Source organism: Bos indicus, chromosome 10, assembly GCF_029378745.1.
Source record: "Bos indicus isolate NIAB-ARS_2022 breed Sahiwal x Tharparkar chromosome 10, NIAB-ARS_B.indTharparkar_mat_pri_1.0, whole genome shotgun sequence".
Classification (NCBI taxonomy): Eukaryota; Metazoa; Chordata; class Mammalia; order Artiodactyla; family Bovidae; genus Bos; species Bos indicus.
Window position 1 is genome coordinate 16,120,360 of NC_091769.1, and position 15,422 is coordinate 16,135,781.

Here is a 15,422-nt window from a genome sequence, read left to right on the forward strand (position 1 = left end):
GTGATTTGGTTTCAGTGTGTCTGCCCTCTCATGCCGTCTCTCAGCGCCTACCATCTTATTTGTGTTTCTCTTACCTTGGACGTGAGGTATCTCTTCACAGCTGCTCCAGCAAATGCTATGCTATGCTAAGTCACTTCAGTTGTGTCCGACTCTGTGTGACCCCATAGACGGCAGCCCACCAAGCTCCCCCGTCCCTGGGATTCTCCAGGCAAGAACACTGGAGTGGGTTGCCATTTCCTTCTCCAGCAAAGTGCAGGGCCTTAAAAAGGAGGGAAAACTGACATATGTACCTGTATGAAACATGGGTTCATTGTGCTAAGTGAAATAGGCCAGTCACAAAAAGACAAATACTATATTATTCCACTTACATGAAATATTTAGAGTAGTCAAAATCATAGACACAGAAAGTGTGGTTGCCAGAGGCTAGTGAGGAGAGAGGAATAGGAAGTTATTGTTCAATAGGTATGAGTTTCAGTTTTACAAGATGAAAAGAGTAATGGTGATGAATGGTAGTGATGGTAGCCCAACATTGCAAATATATTTAATACCACGTAACTATACACTTAAAAATAGTTAAGATAGTGACTTTTTTATTATTTGTATTTTATCTCCCAAAGGAATTGTAAAAAAATGTGCAGTTCCAAAGAATTTTAATTGAAATATTGGTTTATGTTGTATTAATTTCTGTTGTATATGTGGTTCTTCTTTATCCCTATAGTTTGAAGGTTTCATTTTTGTTTTGTTTTTACCTTTCATGAGAATGGAAATGCTTGTAAGAGACTAAAACACAGAAGTATTGGTTTATGTTGCTTCAAAACAGATTTGTGTTGAGTAACCAACCTAGCAGATTTGAGCTTTAATGTTACGGGTAATTTTCATCCCAAGAGTAATTACAAATAATTTATGTCCAAGAGTATATGTTCTTACTGGAAATTAAGTAGAAAAAAATTTTTTTTCTATTCTGGGTTTTTCTTTGTTTCTCTTTTCTTAGCAATCTCCCTCCCCCTCCCCCTTCCCCATGGCTAATAAGAAGACAATTGTGGAATAAAATTTTTTTATCTGAAGATTTCTAATTTTTTACTCCCAAACTCCTTACACTAATGCTAGTTACTCTTCTTACAAATACTGCTGCTGTGGAGGTTTTAGGACACCAGTACATTATTTTTCAATGCCTCAAATTATGATGAAACTGTTGTTAAGCTCCATTTTTATCTCTGGAGAAAGGTTTTGCTTCAGCAAGCTATCTCAGAATATCATAATAATTATTAGCTGAAATGAAGCATTGTAGTGCATTTGTAAGGTGTTGCTAGATATGGGAATCATATTTTCAAGAGCTTAATTGTCCTAATCCACCTGCAGACCAGGTAGCCTTACTGTGCTACCTGTGTGCAGTACACATGTACATGTGTGCTCAGTTGCTCAGTCATGTCCGATTCTTTGCAACCTCATATGCTGTTTTCTACTCCAGGGGATCCTCCAGATCCAAGGATGGAACCCATGTCTCTTGTGTCTCCTGCATTGGCAGGTGATTATTTACCACTTATGCCACCTGGGAAACCTACATAAATATTCATAATTATGACTTTGTATTCTTTTCTAATAGTAACATGGCATGTAATTATACTGCTGGATTTGAAGAAAATTCAAAAGTTACAAGTAACTTCATTCAGAAATGCTAATATATTTTTAAAATAACTGGGTAACTTTTCCTAAAATTGTACTTTACCTACATTAACTATTGATCAGGGACATAATTCAGCTTTATTTAGAATAAGATCTGTTAATGTCTAAGCTCAATTCACAGTCTGGTAACCTGTTATAATATCTCCTGGGAAAGGGTACTATTCAGTTTCTGAAATAAAATATATGTCTGCTCAAAGATGCCCTGTGAATATCACAGCACAGTTTGGAGTTCAGATCTCAAGTGAACCATCAAATAATCACATGACCTAGGTGAATTACTTAATATCATAAAGCCTCAGTTTTATCATATGTAAAGACCTATCATATATATGAAGAACTACAAGACCTTTTAGAACTAACACCCAAGAAAGATGTCCTTTTCATTATAGAGGACTGGAATGCAGAAGTAGGAAGCCAAGAAACACCTGGAGTAACAGGCAAATTTGGCCTTGGAATACAGAATGAAGCAGGGCAAAGGCTAATAGAGTTTTGCCAAGAAAATGCACTGGTCATAGCAAACACCCTCTTCCAACAACATGAGAGAAGACTCTACACATGGACATCACCACATGGCCAACAACAAAATCAGATTAATTATATTCTTTGCAGCCAAAGATGGAGAAGCTCTATACAGTGAGCAAAAACAAGAACGGGAGCTGACTGTAGCTCAGATCATGAACTCCTTTTTGCCAAATTCAGACTTAAATTGAAGAAAGTGGGGAAAACCACTAGACCATTCAGGTATGACCTAAATCAAATCCCGTATGACTATACAGTGGAAGTGAGAAATTGATTTAAGGGACTAGATCTGACAGACAGACTGCCTGATGAACTATGGATGGAGGTTCATGACATTGTACAGGAGACAGGGATCAAGACCATCCCCAAGAAAAAGAAATGCTAAAAAGCAAAATGGCTGTCTGAGGAGGCCTTACAAATAGCAGAGAAAAGAAGAGAAGTGAAAAGCAAAGGAGAAAGGAAAGATATACCCGTTTGAATGCAGAGTTCCAAAGAATAGCAAGGAGAGATAAGAAAGCCTTCCTCACCAATCAATGCAAAGAAATAGAGGTAAACAATAGATTGGGAAAGACTAGAGATCTCTTCAAGAAAATTAGAGATACCAAGGGAACATTTCATGCAAAGATGGGCTCAATAAAGGACAGAAATGGCACGGACCTAACAGAAGCAGAAGATATTAAGAAGAGATGGCAAGAATACACAGAAGAACTGTACAAAAAAGATCTTCACGACCCAGATAATCATGACGGTGTGATCACTCACACTCACCTACAGCCAGACATCCTGGAATGTGAAGTCAAGTGGGCCTTAGAAAGCATCACTACGAACAAAGCTAGTGGAGGTGATGGAATTCCAGTTGAGCTATTTCAAATCCTGAAAGATGATGCTGTTAAAGTGCTGCACTCAATATGTCAGCAAATTTGGAAAACTCAGCAGTGGCCACAGGACTGGAAATGGACAGTTTTCATTCCAATCCCAAACAAAGGCGCAATGCCAAAGAATGCTCAGACTACCACACAATTGCACTCATTTCACACACTAGTAAAGTAATGGTCAAAATTCTCCAAGCCAGGCTTCAGCAATACGTGAACCATGAACTTCCAGATGTTCAATCTGGTTTTAGAAAAGACAGAGGAACCAGAAATCAAATTGCCAACATCTGCTGGATCATTGAAAAAGCAAGAGAGTTCCAGAAGAACATCTATTTCTGCTTTATTGACTATGCCAAAGCCTTTGACTGTGTGGATCACAATAAACTGTGGAAAATTCTTCAAGAGATGGGGATACCAGACCACCTGACTTGCCTCTGGAGAAATTTGTATGTAGGTCAGGAAGCAACAATTTGAACTGGACATGGAACAACAGACTGGTTCCAAATAGGAAAAGGAGTATGTCAAGGCTGTATATTGTCACCCTGCTTATTTAACTTAAATGTAGAGTACATCATGAAAAACACTTTGCTAGAGGAAGCACAAGCTGGAATCAAGATTGCCGGGAGAAATATCAATAACCTCAGATATGCAGATGACACCACCCTTATGGCAGAAAGTGAAGAGGAACTAAAAAGCCTCTTGATGAAAGTGAAAGAGGAGCGTGAAAAAGCTCAACACTCAGAAAACTAAGATCATGGCATCCGGTCCCATGACCTCATGGCAAGTAGATGGGAAACAATGGAAACAGTGGCTGACTTTATTTTTGGGGGCTCCAAAATCACTGCAGATGGTGATTGCAGCCATGAAATTAAAAGACGCTTACTTCTTGGAAGGAAAGTTATGACCAACCTAGACAGCATATTAAAAAGCAGAGACATTTGTCAGTCTAGTCAAGGCTATGGTTTTTCCAGTCGTCATGTATGGATGTGAGAGTTGGACTATAAAGAAAGCTGAGCGCCTAAGAATTGATGCTTTTGAACTGTGGTGTTGGAGAAGACTCCTGAGAGCCCCTTGGACTGCAAGGAGATCCAACCAGTCCATCCTAAAGGAGGTCAGTCCCGGGTGTTCATTGGAAGGACTGATGCTGAAGCTGAAACTTTAATACTTTGGCCACCTGATGCGAAGAGCTGACACACTGGAAAAGACCCTGATGCTGGGAAAGATTGAGGGCAGGAGGAGAAGGGGCTGACAGAGGATGAGATGGTTGGATGGCATCACCGACTCAATGGACATGAATTTGGGTAAACTCTGAGAGTTGGTGATGGACAGGGAGGCCTGGCGTGCTGCGATTTGTGGGGTCGCAAAGAGTTGGACACTACTGAGTGAGTGAACTGAACTGATTCATTTCAGTCTACTGTCTTATGAATTCATTTTCTTTATGTTAATGCAAAGACAATTTTTACCATTTGTAAGCAGAAAAAGTGGTTTGTAAAACTTCCTTGTTATTGTAGGAACCTTAATGTCAAGAAAATGATTTTGTCTTGTGCTGAGTCCTAGCTTCTTCTCTTTTAGTAGTTGCAGAGTACTAACTCAGATTCTATCCCTGGGCATTTCCTGTAAACCAGTAGCTGATTCTACAGCTTGACAAAAATAGGGTTTGATTTTTCAGCAAGAATACTTGGGTAGAGGTGTGAACTTTCATCATAAAATGTCTGATAATCTCTTTTTTTTCTGTAAGGTTAATCTGTGTGTTCAGTCGTTGTCAGCCTGATCCAGTTATCATAAAGTTTTGCATTAACAATCCATCAAATAGCTTTAGCAAGCACTGAAAGTAAGTCTTTCATTATGGGCTGCAAAATGGTGATATTCTATTAACCTTTCCTAGCGTAGTACCTGAAATATTTCTGTTAAAGAAAATCTTGCCCTTCCCAACAACTTGGTTATCCCTATAGAGTTCGTACAGGAGAGGCAGAACTAATGCTTGAATCTCCCCTTTTATTTACCAATCTTCAAAATAATAAATTGAGTCCCTAATGACCTCCAAAAATAAATGAGTTTTTTTTAAGTAACGTCTCAATTCATTAATTTTAAACTATTCAGTGTGCTTCAGTTCACCACAGCGACTACTTTTTGATGCTCAAAATACCCCATCTTTGTTGCTGTTGTTTAGTTGCTCAGTTGTGTGTGACTCTTTTGTGACCTTATGGACTGTAGCCTACCAGGCTCCTATGTCCATGGGATTTCCCAGGCAAGAATACTGGAGTGGGCTGCCATTTTCATCTCCAGGGGATCTTCCTGACCCAGGGATCCATCCCATGTCTCTGGCAGTGGCAGGCAGATTCTTTACTGTTGAGCCACCAGGGAAGCCCATCCCATCTTTAGCCAGTGCAGATCTCTTCAGGTTGACTCCAAAGTCCTTTTGACATAACCCAAGTAGTTTCTGTTTTCATTACAATCCCAAAGAAAGGCAGTGCCAAAGAATGTTCAAACTACTACACAGCTGCACTCATTTCACATGCTGGCAAGGTAATGCTCAAAATCCTTCAAGCTAGGTTGCAACAGTATGTGAACTGAGAACTTACAGATGTAGAAGCTAGATTTATAAAAGGCAGAGGAACCAGAGATCAAACTGCCAGCATGCATTGGATCATAGAAAAAGCAAGAGAATCCCCCCCAAAACATCTGCTTCATTGACTATGCTAAAGTCTTTGACTGTGTGGATCACAACTAGTTGTGGAAAATTCTTCAAGAGATGAGAATACCGGACCACCTTACCTGCCTCTTGAGAAACCTGTATGCAGGTCAAGAAGCAACAATAAGAACCAGACATGGAACAACAGACTGTTTCAGAATTGGGAAAGGAATATGTCAAGGCTGTGTATTGTCACCCTGCTTATTTAACTTATATGCAGAGTACATCATGCGAAATGCCAGGCTGGATGAATCACAAAATGGAATCAAGATTGCCAGGAGAAATATCAATAATCTCAGATATGCAGATGGCACCACTCTAACGGCAGAAAATAAAAAGGAACTAAAGAGCCTCTTGATGAAGGTGAAAGAGGAGAGTGGTAATGCTGGCTTAAAACTCAACATCAAAAAATTAGTATCATGGCATCCGTCCCATCACTTGATGGCAAACAGATGGGCAAACAGTGGAAACAGTGACAGACTATTTTCTTGGGCTCCAAAATCACTGTGGATAGTGACTGCAGCCATGAAATTAAAACACTTGCTCCTTGGAAGGAAAGCTATGACAAATCTAGACAGCATATTAAAAAGCAGAGACATCACTTTGCCAACAAAGGCCCATGTAGTCAAAGCCATGGTTTTGCCAGTAGTCATGTATAGATGTGAGATTTGGACCATAAAGAAGGCTGAATGGTGAAGAATTGATGCTTTCAAATTGTGGTACTGGAGAAGACATCTTGAGAGTCCCTTGGACAGCAGGGAGATCAAACCAGTCAATCCTAAAGGAAGTCAATTCATTGGAAGGACTGATGCTGAAGCTCTAACACTTTGGGCACCTGATGTGAAAAGCTAACTCATTGAAAAGACCCTGATGCTAGGAAACAGTGAGGCAAGAGGAGAAGGGGGCAACAGAGTATGAGATGGTTGGATGGCATCAGCAACTCAATGGACATGAGTTTGAGCAAACTCAGAGAGACAGTGAAGGACAGGAAAGTCTGGCATGCTGTAGTATGTAGGATCACAAAGAATTGGATGTGGCTAAGTGACTGAACAACAAAATAGTTTTGAGAGCTGTCTTGCTTTCTTCTATGACAAGGTATCCCAGGGTCATCATGTACACTTCCTACCAAAGATCCAAACAACCATTCTTCAAAGAGTTCTAGTTGCTTTCAGTGGGAATATCTAGGTTATTTCTAATAGAAATTTCTTGACATTTCTGTATCTCAGGTATATGAATGTGCCTTTTCCATGTTTAAATGCTGGTATACTATTTTAAGGTATTTCAGTGGTCACCTGAGATGAGTCAGATGCCAATATCCAGACTGATATCTAAATCAGTATGGATTAGGTTCTGCTGCTAGTAACAGACACCAGAAATATAAACCCTTATACATTCCACCTCTTGGTATTTTCCACTCATGTAAAAGAGAATGATAATTAGGCAGTCTAGAGCTAATATACAGCTACATGATCAAGGACTGAGGTACTTTATATCTTTCTACATCATCCTGTGGCCCAGAGAGTTTAGTTGCTGAAGCTTCAGCCATCTTGTCTGTGTTGTAGTCCAGAAAGAAGGAAAAATGACAGAAGGGCAAAGGAACATGTCTCTCAGTGGGATGTCTTATCCATATTCACTGTAGTAGATACTTCAAAAATAAGATGGAATATGCCTTATTCAGTCACACTGAAGGTCTGTATCAGGTCACTGTTTATGGTCACCTGCATTTTCAAAAACCTTACGGCAATCTAGTCTTCCCATAGTCCAGAGTTTGTGCTGAAAATGATTATCAGCACTATTGAGGAGGTCAGCCCTGCTACGTTCATCTATCTCAAACCTTCAGGAGACATATTTAGATTAACAACAACAAATCACATTTGAGTGATAAAGGAAGTTGTTCTTTTTTGAGGGTATAGGGGAAAGATTACAGGGAAAGGAAATATTTAAAGAGTAGATTTACCTAGTGGCTCAGATGATAAAAAATCTGCCTGCAATGTGGGAGACCTGGGTTCGATCCCTGGGTTGGGAAGATCTCCTGGAGGAAGAAATGGCAACCCACTCCAGTATTCTTGTCTGGAGAATCCCCATGGACAGAGGGGCCTGGTGGGCTACAGTCCATGGGGTTGCAAAGAACTGGATACGACTGAGCGACTAAGCACATACAGGTACTGTACATACTTTCAGTTACTGAAATCAAACTCTATAAAGAAGTTCTTGTTACCACTAGCAGTAGTTAAAAACAGTAGTTTTTAACTCTGCAGAAGAAAAACTGTCAGCAAGCACATAATGGGATTTAAACCTAGATTTATCTGGCTTCTAAGCATAGGTTCTTTATATCAGACCATAACAGTATATTATCTGACTCCAAATCACTATTTATTTTCTCACCAACTAGATAAGAGCAGAATTAGTTGCCCTTGGTTTGTAGACATTTTAAACTGCTGGCTTTATGCAGCAGCTTCTGAAACCAAAATTTGTTTCTGAAAAGAGTTTCTAAATGTACTCAGCTTAATTCTCTCTAGCAGTAATATAAAGAATTCTGAAAGCAGTAATTTAAAGAACTAGGATAGGAATGTTTTTTAAAGAGCAAAGAGCAGCTTTGTATCTGGAAAAGCTCAACAGCTATAGTGTAGCTATAATATCGTTTGAAATACTGTACAGTACTTAACTAAAAAAGCTCTCTGCATCTTCTAAGCAAGTGTCAAATGAAGCATATGCCGAGAAAATAAATCAGTTCAAAAAGGAATACCAGGCTTCTCCAGCTGTATAAGATTTCTACCCTCATTAGGAAAGCCAAGAGAAAGAAAACCTAATGATGTGTTTACTCTGCATGGTTCATTCACAGAGCGACTTTACAGGACAAATCAGTAGAACTATCCTAAGAAGTTCTACAGAATAGAGTTGCAGATAATAAGTTTTTATCAAGTTTGGTGTAATCCTGCAAAACAAATGTCAGAAGGGGAAAGATTCATCAACTTGCTTACTTATAGTAATTTTGAATAACCATAAGGCAGAAGATAGAGTCTTGGCCATGAAGAAGAAGCTGTATGTGGAAGAAATTAGCAACCAAGCTGATTTTCAAATGTGAGTAATTATTGGGTTGACTGTGACACAGAAGTAGTAGAATGCAGTTTTGAGCTTCTGAACGAAGCAATGCAGTAAGAATCACATTGGAAAAAATGGTTGAGAGAATGTACTAACAGGAATCATGTGAGAACTAGCTGTCAGGTTGTGAGACTATACTGTGGAATTCGATCAAATATTTGCTAGGCAACTTAGTGTTTTTCTAATGTTTATGATAAAAAGATAAATAAATGTTCCAGCCCTTTGCCAGTGTATAATCTTTTGCAATTAAAAAATAAATATGGTAAGGTTAGCCCCCATGTTTTAGATTTCTCTTAAGAGATAGCAGAATAGGTAGACAGGAGACAAGGAAAGAGGGACTTTTATAAATAAAAAGGGAAGGAGTCATGCACAAATAACAAAGCCCTACTGTGTAGCACAGGGCTTCCCTGATAGCTTAGTGGTAAAGAATTCGCCTGCCAGTGCAGGAGATTTGGATTCAATCCCTGGGTTGGGAAGATCCCCTGAGAAGAAATGGCAACCCACTCCAGTATTCTTGCCTGGGAAATTCTATGGACAGAGGAGCCTGGTGGGCTGCAGCCCATGGGATTGCAAGAGTCAGACACAACTTAGTGACTAAACAACAACTGTGTAGCAGAGGTAACTATATTCAGTGTCCTGTAATAAACCATAAAGAAAAATAATATACATGTATATATAACGGAATCACCATGCTGTACACCAGAAACACAACACTGTAAATCAACTATACTTCAATCTAAAGTTGGGGGTTGGGGGAGGAAGCAAGAGACAAGCAGTTTTGAGTCTTATTAATGGAATCACAGTTAAGAGTATTATCTCAATTTTCCAGAAAAAGCTGATATGGAGTCAGTTGTTGACTCAACCATTGCCCATTGCTTCACTTCTGTGAATCTTGGTTAACACTCACCAGTAAAATAGGACTAGTACTATTTAGCTCATAGGTACCTCATAGGGTGGTCTTTAGGACTAAATGAGATATGAATATACTTAAAAATGTGGAAATATTACTTCTATCTTCCTTCATGCAGAGAATGTTACTAATTTGTTCAAAGTCACAATGTGTCTGAAGTCTAATAAAAGATAGAGTTGGAAATAAAACCAGATTAAATGACTAGAACTCAATTTCTAAATTCTTAGTCCAGTGGTTGCCATTATACATTTTCTATATACTCCACTATGTATTATTTATCTTTTTACTACTACAGCATGATAAATTAAATAAAAAAAAAGTATGTCCAAAATGTCATATAGTAAGTACCCTCCAAATTATCATTGAAAACAGTCAATAAGTTTCTTCATCTCTAATTTCTAATAGGGGGTTCATATTTTAGATTATTGAAGAAGGCTGAGTGCTGAAGAATTGATGCTTTTGAACTGTGGTGTTGGAGAAGACTCTTGAGAGTCCCTTGGACTGCAAGGAGATCCAACCAGTCCATTCTGAAGGAGATCAGCCCTGGGATTTCTTTGGAAGGACTGATGCTAAAGCTGAAACTCCAGTACTTTGGCCACCTCACACAAAGAGTTGACTCATTGGAAAAGACTCTGATGCTGGGAGGGATTGGGGGCAGGAGGAGAAGGGGACGACAGAGGATGAGATGGCTGGATGGCATCACTGACTCGATGGACGTGAGTCTGAGTGAACTCCGGGAGTTGGTGATGGACAGGGAGGCCTGGCGTGCTGCGATTCATGGGGTCGCAAAGAGTCGGACACGACTGAGCGACTGATCTGACCTGAAGACTAAGGAATCCATCAATTAGTCACTCAACAGAATGCCAGGTACTCAAGATAATGTCATATTAACCCAAATATTCTAAAACTAAACAGGTTATAAACATGAATGTTTATAGCAGTTTATTCATAATAATCCCAAACTGGAAATAAACTAAATGCTTATCAACTGGTGACTGGGTAAATAACTGTGGTTCATCTATACAATGGAATACAACTCAGCAATAAACTGATGCCTTATATCACCAACAACATGGATGAACCTTAAAAGCATTTTGCTAAGAGCAAGAAGCCAGACACAAAAGGCCACTTAATATGATTTCATTTATATGACATCCTGGAAAAAGAAAAATTTTAGGGATAAAAGAGCAGTAGTGGCAGAAAGGGAATGACTATAAAGGGGCATGAGGGACTTTTTCGGGGTAAAGGAAGTGTTTTAGATTCTGATTGTTATATATACATGAAGATTGCCAGGAGGAATATCAATAACCTCAGATATGTAGATGACACCACCCTTATGACAGAAAGTGAAGAGGAACTAAAGAACCTGTTGATAAAAGTAAAAGAGGAGAGTGAAAAAGCTGGATTAAAACTCAACATTCAAAAACCTAAGATCATGGCATCCAGTCACTCACTTCATGGCAAATAGATGGGGAAACAGTTTCCCATGGAAACTGCTGCTGCTGTTGCTAAGTCACTTTAGTCGTGTCCGACTCTTTGCGACCCCATAGACGGCAGCCCACCAGGCTCCTCCGTCCATGGGATTTTCCAGGCAAGAGTACTGGAGTGGGATGCCATTGCCTTCTCCCATGGAAACTGAGAGACTTAATTTTATCAGGCTCCAAAGTCACTGCAGATGGTGACTGTAGCCATGAAATTAAAAAAACACTTGCTCCTTGGAAGAAAAGTTATGGTAAACCTAGACAGCATATTAAAAAGCAGAGACGTTACTTTGCCAACAGAGGTCTGTCTAGTCAAAGCTATGGTTTTTCCAGTAGTCATGTATGATATGAGAGTTGGACCATAAAGAAAGCTGAGTGCCAAAGAATTGATGCTTTTCAACTGTGGTGTTGGAGAAGACTCTGAGAGTCCCTTGGACTTCAAGAAGATCAAACCAGTCAGTCCTAAAGAAAATCCACCCTAAATATTCATTGAAAAGCTCCAATACTTTGGCCACCTGATGCAAAGATCCGACTCATTTGAAAAGACCCTGATGCTGGCAAAGATTTAGGGCAGGAAGAGAAGGGGGTGACAGAGGATGAGATGGTTGGATAGCATCACCAGTTCAGTGGATATGAATCTGAACAACTCTGGGATATAGTGAAGGACAGGGGAGCCTGGCATGCTGCAGTCTATGGGGTTGTGAAGAGTCAGACATGACTTAGTGACTGAACAACAACAGCAACAAAAATATCAAGTAATGATAAATTCTATGAATAAAAATCAAGAACCTAGAGAAGATGGGGTGAGAACTCCTACTTAGGATAAGGTGGTCAGAAAGTCTCTCTAATAAAGTAACTCTTAAGCAGTGACCTGAAGAAGTAAGGGAGCAAGCCAGGTGGATATCTGGGGAAACACCTGATTCCGAGCATGCTGGACTGCCAGTGTACTCACTTTCCTTCATACTTAGAATGTTAGTGTTTCATAGCATATTCTATATAACTTTTCTTTTTTACAGCTGGTGTGTTGTTGCATTATTGTGTTTATGCCTATGTTTCCCACCAACCTGGCCTTTAGGGACAGGAATTGTGCCTTACCTGCCGCATTAGCTGCTGAATAGGTACTGATTGAACCAGTTTGATCGCCTACTGAGCAACTGCTGTTCCTTCTGTTTACTTGGTACCAAAGGATTCAAAATGTTGAAAGTGTTAGTCACTCAGTTGTGTCCAACTCTTTTGTGACCCTATGGACTGTAGCCCGTCAGGTTCATCGGTCCATAGAATTCTCCAGGCAAGAATACTGGAGTGGGTTGCCATTTCCTTCTGCAGGGAATCTTCCTGACCCAGGGATCGAACCTGGATCTCCTGCATTGCAGGCAGATTCTTCACTGAGCCACCAGGGAAGCCCAAAGGATTATAAGAATATCAGTTGTTAAATATATAAATAAATAAAAGAAAATAATGGGCAGGCAAGCTTTGGTCTACATTATTCAGAGGAAAGAAAAAGCCAATAATTTCTATCACTGAACTCCTTTACAAATTTATTTAAAGGTTGTTCTTAACTGAAATATGACCTTCACAGTTTAAAAACTCATGGTGATATGCAGTTTTCATGTTTACTAAATTACTCTAATGGTTACTTGAAATATTCAATTAGGAAAATGAATTTGAAAAGTAAAGTATCAGGAAAATTTCTTTGAATTGCAAATCATTTTGGAAGAGAACTGTTTGCTCTCCCAGAGGGAAGCTAAGTTATATTTTTCTTTACTTAATTTTTAACGGTTTCAGCAAATAAGTTACTACAGTTTCTTTTTGATGTTTACTGAATGTTATTTCCTATTTTAGATCTCTAAAGTTGGTAAACTAAATTTTATTGTATTATGTCTCTAATGAAATATTTAAGGTCAGCAGTACATAAGCTTTCGTGGTTTTTGAATTTATTTATTTACTTTTTTCCCCTTTAACTTGAAAGGTTAATCTAATTCGTGGATGTAGCGAAGGCTTTAAAATGAGTAGGAAGCTTATCACTACTCAGCAGAAAACCCTGGTTTTAGCTTTTAAAGTTACTATCACTTATACTTAGCAAAATGTCAATGCAGTCTACTTTTCAAAATGTAAAAGTTTTCTATAATCTGAGAAACATAATAAAATTATTGCACTTACCTTTAGATAAGCCTAAAGGAGAAGGCAATGGCACCCCACCCCAGTACTCTTGCCTGGAGAATCCCATGGGTGGAGGAGCCTGGTAGGCTGCAGTCCATGGGGTCTTGAAGAGTCGGACACGACTGAGCGACTTCACTTTCACTTTTCACTTTCATGCATTGGAGAAGGAAATGGCAATCCACTCCAGTGTTCTTGCCTGGAGAATCCCAGGGACAGAGGAGCCTGTTGGGCTGCCATCTATGGGGTTGCATAGAGTCGGACACGACTGAAGCAACTTAGCAGCAGCAGTAGCAGTTAGATAAGCCTATTTAGTAGTTAGCACTGCATGTCAATACTCAGAGTTTTCTTTCTCTCCATCCTCCCCTCCAAAAAATTTCAGTGTCTGTTTTGAAAACAAAATATTTTAACTCAAAATTTACATTTAATATTTTAACAAAAGTGACTTTGACCTTCTTAATTTTCTATTATATGGTTTTAAAAAACAGTAAATATATTCATGGAAAATTAGAAAATCATACTATATGTGCTATTTTGTAACCTCATTATTTCAGTGTTAACCTCCATATATCCTTCCATCTTTTCTTCTTATCAAGGCCATAGTCAAATTTCCCAGCTTCAGACCAAGTTTCACATCTGGTTGTTACAGTCCTTAAGTCTATTTTTTTTTTTTTAATCTAACCCAATTTCCTTTTTATTTTCATACCATTAATTTATTGAGGGGATGGAGCCAATTCTCCTGCAGGGTGTTTCATTTTCTAGATGTATTGGTTGCATCTGCATTTAACTTGTTCCTCTGTCCCTTGTATTTTCTGTTAACTCAAAGTTAAATCGTAGGGCCTAAGAGATCCAAGTTAAACATTTTTGTCTGGGATATGCAATAGGCTATGTATTTTTTTATTTTAACTTATCAAGAGGCACAATATCTGGATGGGTCATCATTAATGCGACTGAATTTGACTACTGATTTAGGGTGATAACTGATCCCTTCATTGTAGAGTTTCACCTTTTTCTCCTTGTGACTGGGAAATAATGTACTTGGTGTTACTTTGCACACAGTATGAATCATTAAGTCCCTATCAAACATATGCCTGGGTATAATACTTGCCTAAACTAATAATTGCATGAGGAATCACATATGCTAATTTTCTGATTTTTATTTTTTTCTTCCACATTATTAACCACATGTTTTCTGTAAATTAGAATTTTTTATCATCTGGGACTATTGGTTTGTTCTCCTGCAAAGACTAGATAAATAAATTCTTTCACTTAGTTACATATTTTTATCACAAAATGACATAAGTATCTTTTCTGGCTTTCTCCTTTTCTGAATGTTATTATAGACTCGTGGATTTTTATTGATTCACCATTTCAGTCAATGTCAGTCATAATTCTCACAACTTTGACTTAAAGGGGGACCTTTCAGAATGATTTCTCTGAGAAGCCTTGATTGTTTTTATTTTTTTTCCTGATTGCTTAAAAATCTGGACGTAAAGGTTATTGAAAGTTTTTAATGGGTTTTTCTTTATTTTTCCATCATATATGGAAAAATACATGCCTCATATGCCTCATCATAATGGTAGTCTGCTAGTTCTATAAGCAGGTCTTTTGGGTCGTTGAGGAAGGGTGCATCTCAAAGAAGAACAAAAGCTTTATATTTCTGTTTAAACTGGTCTAAATGTTAGATATAGCTGACAGATAATTCAAAAGTTGCCACATAAATGTTTTTAATGGAGGGCTCTTTTTTTTTATGAAACATCACTTATTATTATCAGTTTGCCCATGCTGCTATATAAGGAAATCCTCAATTTATAAATACATGACTTATGAAGATTTTCTTGTTCCACACTTTTTTTTGCATTCAACATGTTTTCTCATAGTAAATGCAGATGATAAAATATATTATTGGATTCCAGCTCTTACATTCTGTGTACAATTTCCAAGTTGGATCAAGCCCATATCTTTGCCTCCCTTTCCTCCTGTTGCCCCACTGAAATAAAATATAT

At 38.5% G+C, this 15,422-nt stretch overlaps 1 protein-coding gene across 4 annotated transcripts in view; it reads left to right on the forward strand.

The window, feature by feature from the left end:
* Nucleotides 1-15,422, forward strand: part of GLCE (glucuronic acid epimerase) — a 109,732-nt gene that overhangs the window by 80,459 nt on the left and 13,851 nt on the right. Inside the window, exon 1 of one of the 4 annotated variants that reach the window (XM_019968191.2) lies at nucleotides 10,200-10,645. The exons of the other annotated variants lie outside the window; for them this stretch is intronic. The gene's annotated coding sequence lies outside the window, so the exon portion shown is untranslated. Of the gene's footprint in view, nucleotides 1-10,199; nucleotides 10,646-15,422 lie in introns of those variants that run through there. 4 annotated transcript variants of the gene reach the window in all.